The following is a 17,843-nucleotide window of genomic DNA, read 5'->3' as shown; positions in this document are numbered from 1 at the left end:
CCACGGCGACGCGCGGCGTCCCCCCTGAGGTTCACGCCGCGGACTCTTCGCGTGAGTTGGTGCTGTGGGCGCCGATGCCTCCGAGCTCCTGGATCCGCTTCCCTCGGTTCTTCTCCGACGTGATGCCGCCGAGGGGGCCTCTCGAGCTCTGGCTGCAGCACGCTGACTGCAGCGCTCCGGCGACCGGAGCGGAGATCGAAGCGGTCCCCACCGGCAAGATCATCATGACGCGCGGCTGGGGCGAGATCGCGCGGGTCTGCCGTGCGAGGGGCGCCCTCGCGATCCACTTTGAGTGCGATGGCGTCTCCACGCTCTTCTTCAAGGTCTTCGATGCTGAGGGCCGCCGCCTGGAGTGCTGCTCCGGAGAGGAGCGTGAGGCTGACGCGCGCCCCGCTCGCGGCCACTCCAGCAGCAGCAGCCCTTGGGAGTCCAGCAGCTCTCCTGAGCTCTATGAGACTCCGGAGACGAGCGATGACAGCTACGTGCCCCCGAGTTCTCGCCGCGCTTGGAGCGGAGCTGCGGCATCCGGCCGTCGCCGCCGCTGATCTGGATGGGGTTGGCACCGGCCTCCCCTGGCCCACTGTTGATGATGGTGTCCACCACTAAAGGATGTGTTGGAAATATGCCCTAGAGGCAATAATAAATTAGTTATTATTATATTATATTTCATTGTTCATGATAATCGTTTATTATCCATGCTAGAATTATATTGATAGGAAACTCAGATGCATGTGTGGATACATAAACAACACCATGTCCCTAGTAAGCCTCTAGTTGACTAGCTCGTTGATCAATAGATGGTTACGGTTTCCTGGCCATGGACATTGGATGTCGTTGATAACGGGATCACATCATTAGGAGAATGATGTGATGGACAAGACCCAATCCTAAGCCTAGCACAAAGATCGTGTAGTTCGTATGCTAAAGCTTTTCTAATGTCAAGTATCATTTCCTTAGACCATGAGATTGTGCAACTCTCGGATACCGTAGGAATGCTTTGGGTGTACCAAACGTCACAACGTAACTGGGTGGCTATAAAGCTTCACTACAGGTATCTCCGAAAGTGTCTGTTGGGTTGGCACGAATCGAGACTGGGATTTGTCACTCCGTGTAAACGGAGAGGTATCTTTGGGCCCACTCGATAGGACATCATCATAATGTGCACAATGTGATCAAGGAGTTGATCATGGGATGATGTGTTACGGAACGAGTAAAGAGACTTGCCGGTAACGAGATTGAACAAGGTATCGGGATACCAACGATCGAATCTCGGGCAAGTATCGTATCGATGGACAAAGGGAATTGTATACGGGATTGATTGAATCCTTGACATCGTGGTTCATCCGATGAGATCATCGTGGAGCATGTGGGAGCCAACATGGGTATCCAGATCCCGCTGTTGGTTATTGACCGGAGAGTTGTCCCGGCCATGTCTGCATGACTCCCGAACCCGTAGGGTCTACACACTTAAGGTTCGATGATGTTAGGGTTATAGGGAAAGTATGTACGCAGTTACCGAATGTTGTTCGGAGTCCCGGATGATATCCCGGACGTCACGAGGAGTTCCGGAATGGTCCGGAGGTAAAGATTAATATATAGAAAGTATGGTTTTGGCCACCGGAAGTGTTCCGGACATCACCGGTAGTGTACCGGGACCACCGGAGGGGTCCGAGGGTCCACCGGGAGGGGCCACCAGCCCCGGAGGCCTACATGGGCCAATAGTGGGAAGAGACCAGCCCCTAGGTGGGCTGGGGCGCCTCCCACCAAGGCCCAAGGCACCTCCTAGAGGGGAGGGGGCAAACCCTAGGGCAGATGGGCCTTAAGGCCCACCCTAGGTGCGCCTCCTCTCTCTCCCCCCTTGGCCGCAACCCTAGATGGGTTTTGGGGCTGCCGCCACCTCTAGGGAGGGAACCCTAGATGGGGGCGCAGCCCCTCCCCTTCCCCTATATATACTTGAGGTATTGGGGGCTGCAACATACGCGAGATTATCTCCCTCTTGGCGCAGCCCTACCTCTCTCCCTCCTCGTCTCTCGTAGTGCTTGGCGAAGCCCTGCTGGAGTTCCGCGCTCCTCCACCACCACCACGCCATTGTGCTGCTGCTGGACGGAGTCTTCCCCAACCTCTCCTTCTCCCCTTGCTGGATCAAGGCGTAGGAGACGTCACCGGGCTGCACGTGTGTTGAACGCGGAGGCGCCGTGGTTCGACGCTTAGATCGGAATCAACCGCGATCTGAATCGCTACGAGTACGACTCCTTCATCCGCGTTCTTGCAATGCTTCCGCTTAGCGATCTACAAGGGTATGTAGATGCACTCTCCTTTCCCTTGTTGCTAGATTACTCCATAGATTGATCTTGGTGATGTGTAGAAAATTTTAAATTTCTACTACGATCCCCAACAGTGGCATCATGAGCTAGGTCTATGCGTAGTTTCTATGCACGAGTAGAACACAAAGCAGTTGTGGGCGTCGATTTTGTCAATTTACTTGCTGTTACTAGTCTTATCTTGATTCGGCGGCATCGTGGGATGAAGCGGCCCGGACCGACCTTACATGTACGCTTACGTGAGACTGGTTCCACCGACTAACATGCACTAGTTGCATAAGGTGGCTGGCAGGTGTCTGTCTCTCCCACTTTAGTCGGATTGGATTCGATGAAAAGGGTCCTTATGAAGGGTAAATAGAAATTGGCATATCACGTTGTGGTTTTCGCGTAGGTAAGAAACGTTCTTGCTAGAAACCTATAGCAGCCACATAAAAACTTGCAACAACAATTAGAGGACGTCTAACTTGTTTTTGCAGCATATACCTTGTGATGTGATATGGCCAAAAGGATGTGATGAATGATATATGTGATGTATGAGATTGGTCATGTTCTTGTAATAGGAATCATGACTTGCATGTCGATGAGTATGACAACTGGCAGGAGCCATAGGAGTTGTCTTAATTTATTTATGACATGCGTGTCAACATAAACGTCATGTAATTACTTTACTTTATTGCTAAAGCGTTAGCCATAGTAGTAGAAGTAATAGATGACGAGACAACTTCAAGAATACACGATGATGGAGATAATGATGATGGAGATCATGGTGTCGTGCCGGTGACAACGATGATCATGGAGCCCCGAAGATGGAGATCAAAAGGAGCAAAATAATATTGGCCATATCATGTCACTATTTTATTGCATGTGATGTTTATCATGTTTTACATCTTATTTGCTTAGAACGACGGTAGCTTAAATAAGATGATCCCTCGCAATAATTTCAAGAATTGTGTTCCCCCTAACTGTGCACCGTTGCGAAGGTTCATTGTTTCGAAGCACCACGTGATGATCGGGTGTAATAGATTCTAATGTTCGAATACAACGGGTGTTGACGAACCTAGCATGTACAGACATGGCCTCGGGACACATGCGAAACACTTAGGTTGACTTGACGAGCCTAGCATGTACAGACATGGCCTCGGAACACGGAAGACCGAAAGGTCGAACATGAGTCGTATAGAAGATACGATCAACATGAGATGTTCACCGTTGATGACTAGTCCGTCTCACGTGATGATCGGACACGGCCTAGTCGATTTGGATCATGTTTCACTTAGATGACTAGAGGGATGTCTATCTGAGTGGGAGTTCATTAAATAATTTGATTAGATGAACTCAATTATCATGAACATAGTCTAAATTGTCTTTGCAAATATATTGTAGATAAATAGCTCACGTTGTAGCTCCCTGTTTCAATATGTTCCTAGAGAAAGATTAAGTTGAAAGATATTTTAAGCAATGATGCGGACTAGGTCCGTAGTCCGAGGAGTGTCCTCACTGCTACACAGAAGGCTTACGTCTTTTATGCACCGCTCGATGTGCAAACCCCTACAACATCGTCTATGGATGTTGTGAACACCTGACAAACACATCCTGATGACTACTTGATAGTTTAGTGCACCATACTTTACGGCTTAGAATCGGGATTCCAATGACGTTTTGAACGCCATAGAACATATGAGATGTTCCAAGAGCTGAAATTGGGATTTCAGGCTCATGCCCGTATTGAGAGGTGTGAGACCTCTGACAAGTTCTTTTGCCAACAAGATGGAGGAGAATATCTCAACTAGTGAGCATGTGCTCAGAATGTCTGGGTGCTACAATCACTTAAATCAAGTGGGAGTTAAACTTCTAGATAAGATAGTGATTGATAGAGTTCTCTAGCCACTATCACTAAGCTACTATATCTTCGTGATGAACTATGACATGCAAGGGATGGAGTTGATCCCGGAGCTGTTCGCGGTGCTTAAGACCGCAAAAGGTAGAAATCAAGAAGGAGCATCAAGTGTTGATGGTTTAACAAGACCACTGGTTTCAAGAAGGGCAAGGGCTAGAAGGGAAACTTCATGGATGGCAAACCAGTTGCCGCTCCAGTGAAGGAACCCAAGGTTGAACCCAAACCCGAGACTAAGTGCTTCTATTGTAAGGGGACCGGTCACTGGTAGCGGAATTACCCCAAATGCATGGTAGATAAGAAGGCTGGCAACTTCAATAAAATTTATACGTGTTATTAATGTGTACCTCACTAGTACTCCTGGTAGCACCTAGGTATTGGATACTGGTTCAGTTACTATTATTGGTGACTTAAAGCAAAAGCTACAGACTAAACGGAGACTGGCTAAGGGCGAGGTGACGATGTGTGTTGGAAGTGTTTCCAAAGTCGATGAGATCACCATCGCACGCTCCATCTGCCTTCGGGATTAGTATTGAACCTAGATAAATGTTATCAGGTGTCTACGTTGAGCATGAATATGATTAGATCATGTTCATTGCAATACGGTTATTCATTTAAGTTAGAGAATAATGGTTATTCTGTTTACATGAATAATACCTTTCATGGTCATGCACCCTATGTGAATGGTTCATTGAATCTCGGTCGTAGTAATACACATGTTCACGCCAAAAGATGTAGAGTTAATAACGATAGTACCACTTTCTTGTGGCACTGCCGCTTAGGTCATATTGGCGTAAGATGCATGAAGAAACTCCATGTCGATGGATGTTTGGAGTCACTTGATTTTGAATCGCTTGACACATGCGAGCCATGCCTCATGGGCAGGATGACTAAGACCCCGTTTTCAGGTACAATGAAACGGGCAAGTGACTTATTGGAAATCATACATGCTGATGCGTGTGATCCAATGAGAATTGAAGCGTGCGGTGGATATCGCTATTTTCTCATCTTCACTGACGATTTGAGTAGATATAGGTATATTTACTTATTGAAGCACAAGTCTAAAACGTTTGAAAGGTTCAAGCAATTTCAGAGTGAAGTTAAGAACCATCATAACAAGAAGATCAAATTCCTACGATCTGATCAATGAGAATTTCTGAGTTATGAGTTTGGCAATCACTTAAGACATTATGGAATTGTTTCACAGTTGAAGCCACCTGGAACACCACAGATAAATGGTGTGTCCGGACGTCATAATCGAACCTTATGAGATATGGTGCGATCTATGATGCCTCTTACCGATCTACCGTTTTTAATTTTGAGGATATGCGTTAGAGATAGCTGCATTCACTTTAGATAGGACACCATCTAAGTCCGTTGAGATGACCTCGTGTGAACATTGGTTTGGCAAGAAACCAAAGTTGTCGTTTCTTAATGTTTGGGGCTGCGATGCTTAAGGCTTCAGCCGGAGAATCTCGAACCCAAAGCGGACAAACACATCTTCATAGGATACCCAAAGGTGACAGTTGGGTACACCTTCTATCTCAGATCCGAGGGCAAATTGTTTGTCGCTAAGAACGGGTCCTTTCTCGAGAAGGAGTTTCTCTCGAAAGAATTGAGTGGGAGGAAGATAGAACTTGATGAGGTTGCCGAACCTTTACTTCAACCATAGAGTGATGCAACACAGAAAGATGTTTTTTGCAGAGCCTATGTCTGTTGAATATGAAGTTAATGATAGTGATCATGAAGCTTCGGATCAAGTTGCTATCGAACCTCGTAGGTCGACAAGGATATGTACTACTCCTGAGTGGTACGGTAATCCTGTCTTAGATATCATGTTGTTAGACAACAATGAACCTACGAGCTATGGAGAAGCGATGGTGGGCCCGTATTCCGACAAATGGTTAGAATCCATGAAATCCGAGATAGGATCCATGTATCAGAACAAAGTATGGACTTTGGTGGACTTACCCGATGATCAGCGAGCCATTGAGATAAATGGATCTTTAAGAAGAAGACGGACGTGGGCGGTAATGTTACCGTCTATGAAGCTCGACTTATGGGAAAGAGTCTTTTCACAAGTTCAAGGAGTTGACTATGATGAGAATTTCTCACTCGTAGCGATGCTTAAGTCCATCGAAATCATGTTAGCATCTGAAAGATGGATGTCAAAACGAGTTTTCGTAAGAAAAAGTTGTATGTGATGCAATAGAAGGTTTTGTCGATCCTAAAGATGCTAAAAGGTATGTTGGCTCCAGCAATCCTTCTATGGACTAGAGCAAGCATCTCGGAATCGGAATATATGCTTTGATGGAGTGATCAAAGTTTTTAGGTTTATACAATGTTTGCTAGAAACTTGTATTTACAAGAAAGTGAGTGGGAGCACTACAACATTTCTGATAAGTATATGTGGATGACATATTGTTGATCCGAAATAATGTAGAATTTCTGGAAAGCATAAACGGTTGTTTGAAGAGTGTTTTTCAAAGGAAGACCTGGATAAAGCTGCTTACATATTGGGCATCAAGATCTATAGAGATAGATCAAGACGCTTGATGGTGCTTTCAAAGAACACACACCTTGACATGTTTTTGAAGGAGTTCAAAATAGATTAGTCAAAGAAGGGGTTCTTACCTGAGTTGTAAGGTGTGAAGTTGAGTAAGACTCGAAGATTGACCACGGCAGAAGAAAGAGGAAGGACGAAGGTCGTCCCCTATGCTCTTGTCATAGGCTCTATACGGTACGCCATGCTGAAGTACCACACCTGATGTGTGCCTTGCCACATGTCTGGCAAGAGGGTACAAAGGTGATCTAGGAGTAGATCACCAGATAGCGGTCAAAATTATCCTTAGAGGAATAAGGAAATGTTTCTCGGTTATGGAGGTGATAAAGAGTTCGACGTAAAGAGTTATGTCGATGCAAGCTTAACACCTATCCGGATAGCTCCGAGTAGAGATACCAGATACGTATAATGGAGCAACAATTTGGAATAGCTCCAAGTGGAACGTGGTAGCAGCATCTACGATATGACATAAAGTTTTGGGAAATACATAGGGATCTGAATATGGCAAGACCCGTTGGCTAGAACCTCTCTCACAAGCATAACATGATCAAACCCAGAACTCATTGAGTATTAATCACATAGTGATGTGAACTAGATTAGTGACTCTAGTAAACTCTTTGGATGTTGGTCACATGGCGATGTGACCTGTGAGTGTTAATCGCATGGCGAAGTGAACTAGATTATTGACTCTAGTGCAAGTGGGAGACTGTTGGAAATATACCCTAGAGGCAATAATAAATTAGTTATTATTATATTATATTTCATTGTTCATGATAATCGTTTATTATCCATGCTAGAATTGTATTGATAGGAAACTCAGATACATGTGTGGATACATAAACAACACCATGTCCCTAGTAAGCCTCTAGTTGACTAGCTCGTTGATCAATAGATGGTTATGGTTTCCTGGCCATGGACATTGGATGTCGTTGATAACGGGATCACATCATTAGGAGAATGATGTGATGGACAAGACCCAATCCTAAGCCTAGCACAAAGATCGTGTAGTTCGTATGCTAAAGCTTTTCTAATGTCAAGTATCATTTCCTTAGACCATGAGATTGTGCAACTCTCGGATACCGTAGGAATGCTTTGGGTGTACCAAATGTCACAACGTAACTGGGTGGCTATAAAGGTTCACTACAGGTATCTCCGAAAGTGTATGTTGGGTTGGCACGAATCGAGACTGGGATTTGTCACTCCGTGTAAACGGAGAGGTATCTTTGGGCCCACTCGATAGGACATCATCATAATGTGCACAATGTGATCAAGGAGTTGATCACAGGATGATGTGTTACGGAACGAGTAAAGAGACTTGCCGGTAACGAGATTGAACAAGGTATCGGGATACCAACGATCGAATCTCGGGCAAGTATCGTATCGATGGACAAAGGGAACCCTAGATGGGGGCGCAGCCCCTCCCCTTCCCCTATATATACTTGAGGTATTGGGGGCTGCAACATACGCGAGATTATCTCCCTCTTGGCGCAGCCCTACCTCTCTCCCTCCTCGTCTCTCGTAGTGCTTGGCAAAGCCCTGCTAGAGTTCCGCGCTCCTCCACCACCACCACGCCATCGTGCTGCTGCTGGACGGAGTCTTCCCCAACCTCTCCTTCTCCCCTTGCTGGATCAAGGCGTAGGAGACGTCACCGGGCTGCACGTGTGTTGAACGCGGAGGCGCCGTGGTTCGGCTCTTAGATCGGAATCAACCGCGATCTGAATCGCTATGAGTACGACTCCTTCATCCGCGTTCTTGCAACGCTTCCGCTTAGCGATCTACAAGGGTATGTAGATGCACTCTCCTTCCCCTAGTTGCTAGATTACTCCATAGATTGATCTTGGTGATGCGTAGAAAATTTTAAATTTCTGCTACGATCCCCAATAGGATGTAGATAGGATTCCCCTTAGTATCGGCTTTTATTTCCTGTAATGAATCATGAATTACCCCGTGGGGGCATGTAAGGTCCGTAATGTCTTTTGTGCTTATCTTCCCTGTTATGAGAATTTGGTGAACGCATATCCCGTTAAGGCTCGGTCACCCCTTTCTTTCCTCGCGATAGCTTGTTGCTCTACGCCGACAGGTCCCGGTCCCCAGGTAGGCTACATCCGTCGCTGGTATGCCAGGTCGCGTGCCGTGGTCAAGGCCAGGAGGTGTGCGGCCCGAGGTCCAGTAAGAGCCCCTGAGGTGCGATGCTTAGGAGGTCCCGTTAGCGCTCAAGCAGCCATGGTAAGGCGAGAAAGGGAGTTGACGTGGCCGCAATGGGGCTGCGGCAAGGCGTGAGTGACCATTAGGCCCAAACATTTAGCCAATCCGAGTGCGGGAATTATCTCGTTGATCTCGTGGCGACTCCTGACGTTGCGCTAGGGCTGCACGCCTACTCGTGCGACATAGCTAGGCTGGCCCATACGAGTTTCCCTCCCCTCATGCTCTCCTTAAGTGCTCTACGTCCTCAGGTCCCGGCCCTCGAGCGAGCTCAGCCGCCGCTGGTATGCCAGGTCGCGATGTCGTGGTCAAGGCCAGGGGTGAGGGCTAGAGAGCCGGTAAGAGCTCCCGAGTCGCGATGCTAAGGAGCCCCCCTTTTAACGCGCAAGCGAATTGCACGAGAGAACAGGAGACTCGCGGTGCCGCCTGCTATCCTTCCCACGGGGTCCCTGTGAACATGCACAAGAAGAAACACGGTTTGCCGTTACAGCTGTCAGCCTGCCGCTGGTTGCTCTGGATGAGGAGAAGGCACTGAGGGCCTGGTGAGGTGACGTGCGCGGGGCGTGCCGCGAGCCAGAGCTCGACCGCTCAGATTTGTAGGCGTGGCAGGGACGGACCCATGCACCAGCGCCGTGCTTGTGTGGAGGCCCCGGGGGAGGCGATGATCGAGCAGGTGATAGCAGTTGGCAAGTTAAGCAGGGAAGGCAAATCAGCTTGGATAAATGCAGGAAGATACATGCCGCCAGGTCCGGCCCGAGCGGCTTGGGGATGATGCAGCCCGAGGGGCGCCCCCAACAAGGTAAGCTAAATACATAAGCAAAAGGGGTACATGCCGCAGGGACGGACCCACGCGGCCTGGGAATAATGCAGCCCGTGGGGCGCTCCCAGCTAAACGAGATTGGAAGATATTGCCTAGTTCTATAGACGAAGTAGAGTTGGTGCAGCTGAAGGTGTGCGTTGAAGAAATGACTCCTCATGAGCCGCCAGAACCCTGAGCTTCGGGAGGCTCCGAGGGTTCGGGAGGTTCCCTGAAGACCGTCTCCATCTCTTCCAGAATGGCGTGGTACCTGGCTTCCTAAGCCACCAGGACACGTCACATGTTGCGCTGATACGCCGACGCCACGCTCGGCAAGCCAAAGGGCATACGAACGTAGCTGTGCGGCGGGCCCTCGCAGCGGCCCACACGCGAAGGCCAGAAATGCTCCTGAGATGCGGCCCTGTTGAGCCCTGGGACGCCGATGCAGACACGCAGCCCAGCATCCTCGCCAGGATGCGGAGCTGTGCCCCATGGGTGGATGTCTCCACACATGGCTCTTGCTTCTTGCAGTTCCTGGGCGGTCTTGGTGATGAACTCCTGAGTGGTGGGCACTCCTTGCCCTATGCTCTCCTGAGGGTCACGTGCCGCGAAGCACGCTTCCAAGTGGTGCCCAAGCTCCTCCCTCATGAGGTTGGCAAGGTTTGAGGCCCTCTAGAAGAGAGCCCCGAGCCCTGCCTAAGGAGGGCGCCGGGCGCGCCTTCCTATGCGACAAAGGGAGGCGCCCCTGGAGCGGGGGCTGGTCCTAATGTGGCTTTTGTCGTGACGCCGTCCTCCTGAGGTCCTGCATGACGCGGCTGCTTCTTCTTGGGGATGGCCTCCAGAGGGCCTTCATTTCTGCTGTCAGGGTCGTCGATTGCCGCGGCTTGAAAGGCGCGCTCGAGGGAGCACACCGCATCCCTCTCTTCACACGGGACCGTGATGATTCCTCCACTTCCTAGCATCTTGAGAACGTTGTAGCCGTGATGAGTGACTGCCATGAACTTGGCTAGGGCTGGATACCCGAGGATGGCATTGTACGGCAGACGGATGTGCGTAATGTCGAAGTCGATGAGCTCGGTGCGGTAGTTCTTGAGCTCCCCGAAGGTGACAGGCAGGCGGACCTGCCCTATCGGCATGGTGGAGCCGTCGGTCACTCCTGAGAAAGGCTTGGTGGGATGGAGCTGCTCATATGTCACTTGAAGGTTGTCGAACGTGTCGACGGACAGGACGTTGAGCCTTGCACCACCGTCGATGAGGGTCTTGGTGACCTGCACATTGCTGATGACTGGGGAACACAACATAGGGAGGGTGCCATCAGTGGCTGCGCACTTGAGTTGCTCCGCTGAGTTGAAAGTGATGGCGCATTGGGACCACCTGAGCGGGCGCATGGCCTCGAGCTTGGGGAGCGCCGCGTTCACCTCGCGAGCAAACTGCTTGAAGACGCGCTGAGAGGCTGGGGCCTGGGCGCCGCCCAAGATGCAGGCGATCACGCGCGGCTCCTGGAAGCCCCAGCCCCCTCGTCCTGGTGGTGGTCGTCGTTCCTTCTTGGTGGCGGCAGCGGGGGAAGACCGGCGTTGCCCTGGGGGCGATCCTCACGAGGCGGGTCCCTCCAGGCGCCCTCACGAGGCTGGTCCTGCCAGCGGTCCTCACGAGCCTGGTCGCGCCACTCCTGGCGCAGGCCACGGTCGTCCCAGCGTCCGCCTCCACGTCCTCCTCCGCGGCCGTAGCCCCGGTCGTTGCGCTTGGGGCGTCGACCGTATCGTCCTTCTCGTATGGCTTTGAGCTCTTGACAGTCGCTGGTGTTGTGGGTGTTCAGATTGTGGAAGGCGCAGAACGGGCGGCCGTTCTTGGAAGACTCGGGCTGATCTCTGCCCCGCTTGATGTCGGGTTCCGCTGCGAGCACAGCTACCTCCTTGCGCTTCGCGTCCTTGGCCTTGGCCTTCTTCTCCTCCACGCCCACGGCTGGCGGCTCAAGGAGAGAGAGGCGCCCCTCCTCAGCTCTTGCGCACCCGGTCGCCAGGTTGAACAGCTCCTGAGATGTGCAAAGCTCCTCGTGGATGGCGAGCTCTTCCTTCATCTTGACATCACGGACGTCGTCGGAGAACGCGGAGATGATGGCCTCGTCCGTGACCTTGGGGATCTTGAGGCGGGTGTTGTCGAAGCGCTGGATGTACTTCTGGAGGGTCTCTCCTGGTTGCTGCCTGATGCGGCGCAGATCAACCACGGCCGGTGGGCGGTCGCGAGTGCCCTGGAAGTTGGCGACGAAGCGGTCGCGCATCTCGTCCCAGGAGGCGATCGAGCCGTGCTGCAGGTTCAGGAGCCAGGAGCGAGCTCCATCCTTGAGAGCCATGGGAAACCAGTTTGTCATGACTGAGGGAGTCCTGGATTAGGGGGTATTCGGACAGCCGGATTATATCCTTTGGCCGGACTGTTGGACTATGAAGATAGAAGATTGAAGACTTCGTCTCGTGTCCGGATGGAACTCTACTTGGCGTGGAAGGCAAGCTAGGCAGTACGGATATGGATATCTCCTTCTTTGTAACCGACATTGTGTAACCCTAGCCCCCTCCGGTGTCTATATAAACCGGAGGGTTTAGTCCGTAGGACAACATACAATCATACCATAGGCTAGTTTCTAGGGTTTAGCCTCTTCGATCTCATGATAGATCAACTCTTGTAATACTCGTATCATCAAGAATAAATCAAGCAGGACGTAGGGTTTTACCTCCATCAAGAGGGCCTGAACCTGGGTAAAACATCGTGTCCCCTGCCTCCTGTTACCATCCGCCTTAGGCACACAGTTCGGGACCCCCTACCCGAGATCCTTCGGTTTTGACACCGACATTGGTGCTTTCATTGAGAGTTCCTCTATGACGTCACCGTAAGGAAGGATGCCTCATCTCGTTGTTAAAAACAACATTACCGCCGGGGGAGCTCTGGCTGTCGGCCAAAATCTCCGGCTAGGCAGTTTCGTCATGACTGCCTGTTCGGCTGCTGCACCAATGATGACTTCTCGGGTCATCAAAAATAGCCTCCACGTCGGCTCGGAATTCACCGAGAAGATGGATCCAATGGAGCTCTCTTCCCTAAACGAACTCTTGGATCGCATCGCCGCCTTGGGAGTCACTACGGACTATGATCGGATTGGGCTTAAACCCAATCAAAGGGAGATTAACTCTCCATCGGTCACCCATCACGTTGCGGTGGTGGAGGAACAATGCGGCAACTCTTCCTCTATTTTGAGGACTAACTATGTCTGGATTCCTGAGCTCTCCGAGCCGGATACCCACTTACGGGAGGACATCACCCAAGCCCTGAACCTAGAATCAGGCAGCGGGCCAGACTTATCGGGCAACACTCCGGAACCCGAACTTACAAGATTGGAAACTCCTCGGCCCCTGGGTCTCAGATCGGGTAGGGGTTCGGACTCAAATCCACCCACCCACCCAGACATAAACGATCTTTCCCACATCAGGCAAGAGCCCCATGAAACAATACATCATTATTGGGCCAGATTCATTCTTGTGATGAACAAGGTTAAGGACTGTCGTGAGGAAGATGCAGTCTCACTTTTCTGGAATAATTGCACGGACAAGGGAATACTTAATGCCTTAAGTCGCCGTGACATATCACGCTTCACTGACTTGGCGTCCATAGTACGAAAGTACTGTGCGATGGAAAGCGCCTGGAAAACCGAAACGAAATTTTGGGGTAATCCGGCTCCGAATATACACCCAGTCCGAAGTAAAAGGGTGCACTATCATAAGACACCCGAGCTAGTTATAAAGAAACAAAAACCCTCTACAGGGCATGGAACCGTACTGGAGGGATGGCTTAACGGACCCTGCAAAATTCATAGTACAGCAGATACAATACCAACGCACAACCTTAGAGCATGTTGGATACTCCGGCAGGTGGCCAAAAGTGGTGAGGATCTTCTTATCCCAAATGCCACAGAGCACCATCCCGTGGATAACAATACGGTGTTAACAGTCTTTGAGACCTTCGCGTCAAATAATAGGCGCAAGCGAACACTCCGCAGCATGGCCAAAATCTGCCACGTAGCAGCAACAAATCCATGGAGTGACACGGCTATTACCTTCAATGCCAGTGACGAACCTAAATTTCGAACAGCCTGAGCACCAGCCACACTGGTCCTCGGTCCAATTGTGGACGGCTTTCGACTCACCAAAGTACTCATGGACAGCGGCAGCGGATTAAACCTCATCTATGAGGAAACTCTTCAAAAAATGGAAATAGACTGGAACCGCATTGAGCAAAGTAGCACAACCTTCAGGGGAATCATACCTAGTCGGGAGGCACGATGCGCTGGGAAAATCACACTAAATGTGGTATTCGGTACGCCAGAGAACTATAGGTCCGAAGAAATTACATTTCAAGTGGCCCCATTCAGCAGTGGATACCACGCCCTTTTAGGACGTGAGGCGTTCACGATCTTCCAAGCCGTACCCCATTATGGGTACATGAAGCTCAAAATGCCCAGGCCCAATGGAATCATCACCCTCGCCAGTGATCCGGACACAGCACTCCGCGCCGAAAACAAAACAGCCGCACTGGCCCTCGAGGCATTATCCGAAGCCCTCTCGGCCGAGGAATTAACCACGCTACGCTCCACAGTGGACAAGGACGACGTGATACTCGATAAGAGATCCAAGTCCACCTCTTTTAAACCAGCGGATGAAATAGTCAAATTCCAAGTCTACCCAACGGACCCTACAAAAACAGCCTCCATCGGGGCACAGTTAAACCCCGCCGTGGACGCCGCACTACAAGAGTTCCCGCGCGAGAATTGGGACATATTCGCCTGGCATCCCCCAGACATGCCAGGAATCCCACGTAGGCTGGCCGAGCATAGCCTCAATATCCTAAAGGGATTCAAGCCGGTCAAGCAAGCTCTTCGGCATTTCTCCGAACCTAAGAGACAGGCCATGGGAGAGGAACTAGCCAAGTTATTGGAGGCCGGATTCATCAGAGAAATAAAACACCCGGACTGGCTAGCAAACCTGATGATGGTACCAAAGAAGGATAAATCCTGGCGCCTTTGTGTCGATTTCAAGGACCTCAATAAAGCTTGCCCAAAGGATCCCTTCCCCCTCCCCCGCATCGATCAAATTATCGATGCTACCGCAGGACACGAGTCATTGTGTTTCCTCGACGCATACTCCGGTTACCACCAAATCAAGATGGCGGAGTCCGACCAAGCTGCAACGGCATTCATCACACCATACGGTCCCTTCTGTTTCAACACAATGCCTTAGGGCTCAAAAACGCCGACGCAACATATCAGCGCATGATTCAGACATGTCTGGAGAAACAAATCGGCAAAACAGTAGAGGCATACGTAGACGATGTGGCCGTCAAAACCAAAAACGTCGACTCTTTGATAGATGACTTGAGGCTCACATTCGATAACCTCCGAACATACGACATCAAGCTCAATCCGGAAAAATGCGTTTTCGGCGCACCAGCCGGAAAGCTCCTGGGTTTCATTGTCTCCAGTAGAGGTATTGAAGCTAATCCGGCCAAAATCCGAGCTTTGTCATAGTTGGCTACCCCAACAGACCTCAAACAAATCTAGAAGTTAACTGGATGCATGGCGGCTCTAAGCCGCTTTATCTCCCGCTTAGGAGAAAAGGCTTTACCCCTTTATCGCCTCCTTCGGCGCACCGAACACTTCGAGTGGACGGACGCTGCCACAGCCGGATTGGAAGAAATAAAAGCCATTTTGGCAACCAACCCAATCCTGGCCGCGCCAAACATCAACGAACCAATGCTGTTGTACATTGCGGCAACTCATCAAGTTGTAAGCGTAGTGCTCGTCGTCGAACAAGAAGCTGACGGACATAAATTTCCTCTTCAAAAGCTGGTATACTATGTATCCACTGTCCTCACTCCATGCAAATCAAGGTACCCACATTATCAAAAGATAGCCTATGCGGTATTCATGGCATCCCGGAAGCTGCGACACTACTTTCAAGAGTGTTCGATTACCGGAGCCTCGGAAGTGCCACTTAATGATATTATAAACAACCGCGACGCTACGGGTCGGATTGCCAAATGGGCCATTGAGCTCCTCCCGTTCGACATAATATACAAACCTCGACGAGCCATTAAGTCGCAAGTATTGTCCGACTTTGTCGCCGAATGGACGGAGGCCGAACTCCCTAAAGAGTACGACGCATACTCCAATTGGATCATGCACTTCGACGGTTCTAAAATGCTGGCTGGTCTAGGGGCTGGCGTCGTCCTGACGTCCCCAACCGGAGATACCGTTCAGTACGTACTGCAAATATTGTATACAGACTCCAACAACGCAGTCGAATACGAATCTCTGTTGCATGGTCTTTAGATGGCAGTCTACATGGGCATTCAACGCCTGGAGGCGCGTGGGGATTCAAACCTCGCAATATCCCAAATAAATGGAGACTTTGACGCCAAGGATCCGAAAATGGCGGCCTACCAAAACGCCGTTCTAAAAATGCCAGCTCGGTTCGAGGGGCTCGAATTTCACCATGTGGCTCGGGAAAACAATCAAGCGGCGGATATCCTCGCCCGCATCGGCGCAAAACGCGATGCGGTCCCCCCCAACATATTTTTGGAGAGGCTGTTCAAGCCATCCGTAGTATGGGAAGGGGACACCGGTAACAAAAGTCCGGACCCAGCTAAAATACCCGATACCGAACACTCTGACACAATCCGAGGCTCCGCCACCGAAATAACACCTTCAGCCCACGTAATAATGGCCATCATAGCCCCGTGGACAGAACCGTTCCTGGCCTACCTAACTAGGCAGGAACTTCCGGAGGACCAAAATGAGGCACGCTGCATAGTGCGGCGATCTAAGGCCTACAGGGTCCATGAGGGAGAATTGTATAAAAAAAGCACTACCGGAGTCCTTCAAAGGTGCATCTCCGAAGAGGAAGGGCAGAACCTTTTGGCAGAAATTCACGCCGGACTCGGCGGTCACCACGCCGCAGCCCGGGCCCTTGTAAGCAAAGCCTTCCGTACATGATTCTATTGGCCAACGGCCCGGGCAGATGCACAGGACTTGGTCCAACGTTCCGCCGGTTGACAGCTCTTTGCAAATCAAAGCCACATGCCACCCACCGCCCTCCAAATAATCCCCATTAGGTGGCCCTTCGCGGTCTGGGGGCTTGACATGGTTGGACCCCTTAAAGGGGGAACCCACAAGAAAAAAATACTTACTGGTCATGGTGGATAAATTCACCAAATGGATAGAGGCCAAACCTGTTAAAACAGCCGAATCCGGACCGGTGATAGACTTCATATCCGGGGTCGTACACCATTATGGCGTCCCCCACAGCATCATCACTGACAACGGCACGAACTTCACGGCCGATGAGGTAAAACTCCGGTGCAGAAAAATGGGCATCAAGCTCGATTACGCTTCAGTCTATCACCCACAAACCAACGGCCAAGTTGAGCAAGCAAACGGTCTTATAATGAGCGGCATCAAACCCAGATTAGTGCGTTCCTTAATGGAGTCTAACACGCACTGGGTAGAGGAGCTCAACTCCGTACTCTGGGGGCTACGGACCACGCCGAATCGTAGTACCGGATATACACCCTTCTTTATGGTGTACGGCGCAGAGGCAGTCTTGCCCTGTGACATAATTCATGACTCACCTCGAGTGCGCATGTATGAAGAAAGAGAAGCTGAGCTCGATCGGCAGGACAGTCTGGACACCCTGGAGGAGGAGCGCGACGTAGCCAAAGCCCGTTCCGCATTTTATCAGCAACAGGCTCGCAGATACCAAAGCAGAGAAGTACGGCCAAAACTTATAACGTTGGCGAACTAGTTCTACACCTGCCGGATAAGAAAAAGAACAAGCTCGAGTCCAAATGGGAAGGTCCCTTCATTATTGACCAAGTTCTGACTGGTGGAGCGTACCGACTGCGACATGCATCGACTAATCGACTTGAGCCGAACCCATGGAACGCGGCCAGGCTCCAAAGATTCTACGCCTAGCGCCGGACTCTATGTTCGTCCCCTTACTCTGTCCATTTTTTGCATATACATTATCT

This window comes from Triticum urartu, chromosome 1A (genome assembly GCF_056163025.1).
Source record: "Triticum urartu cultivar PI428250 chromosome 1A, HENAU_Tu73, whole genome shotgun sequence".
Classification (NCBI taxonomy): domain Eukaryota; kingdom Viridiplantae; phylum Streptophyta; class Magnoliopsida; order Poales; family Poaceae; genus Triticum; species Triticum urartu.
The sequence above is the reverse complement of the archived record's forward strand: the minus strand, read 5'-3'. Positions refer to the sequence as shown.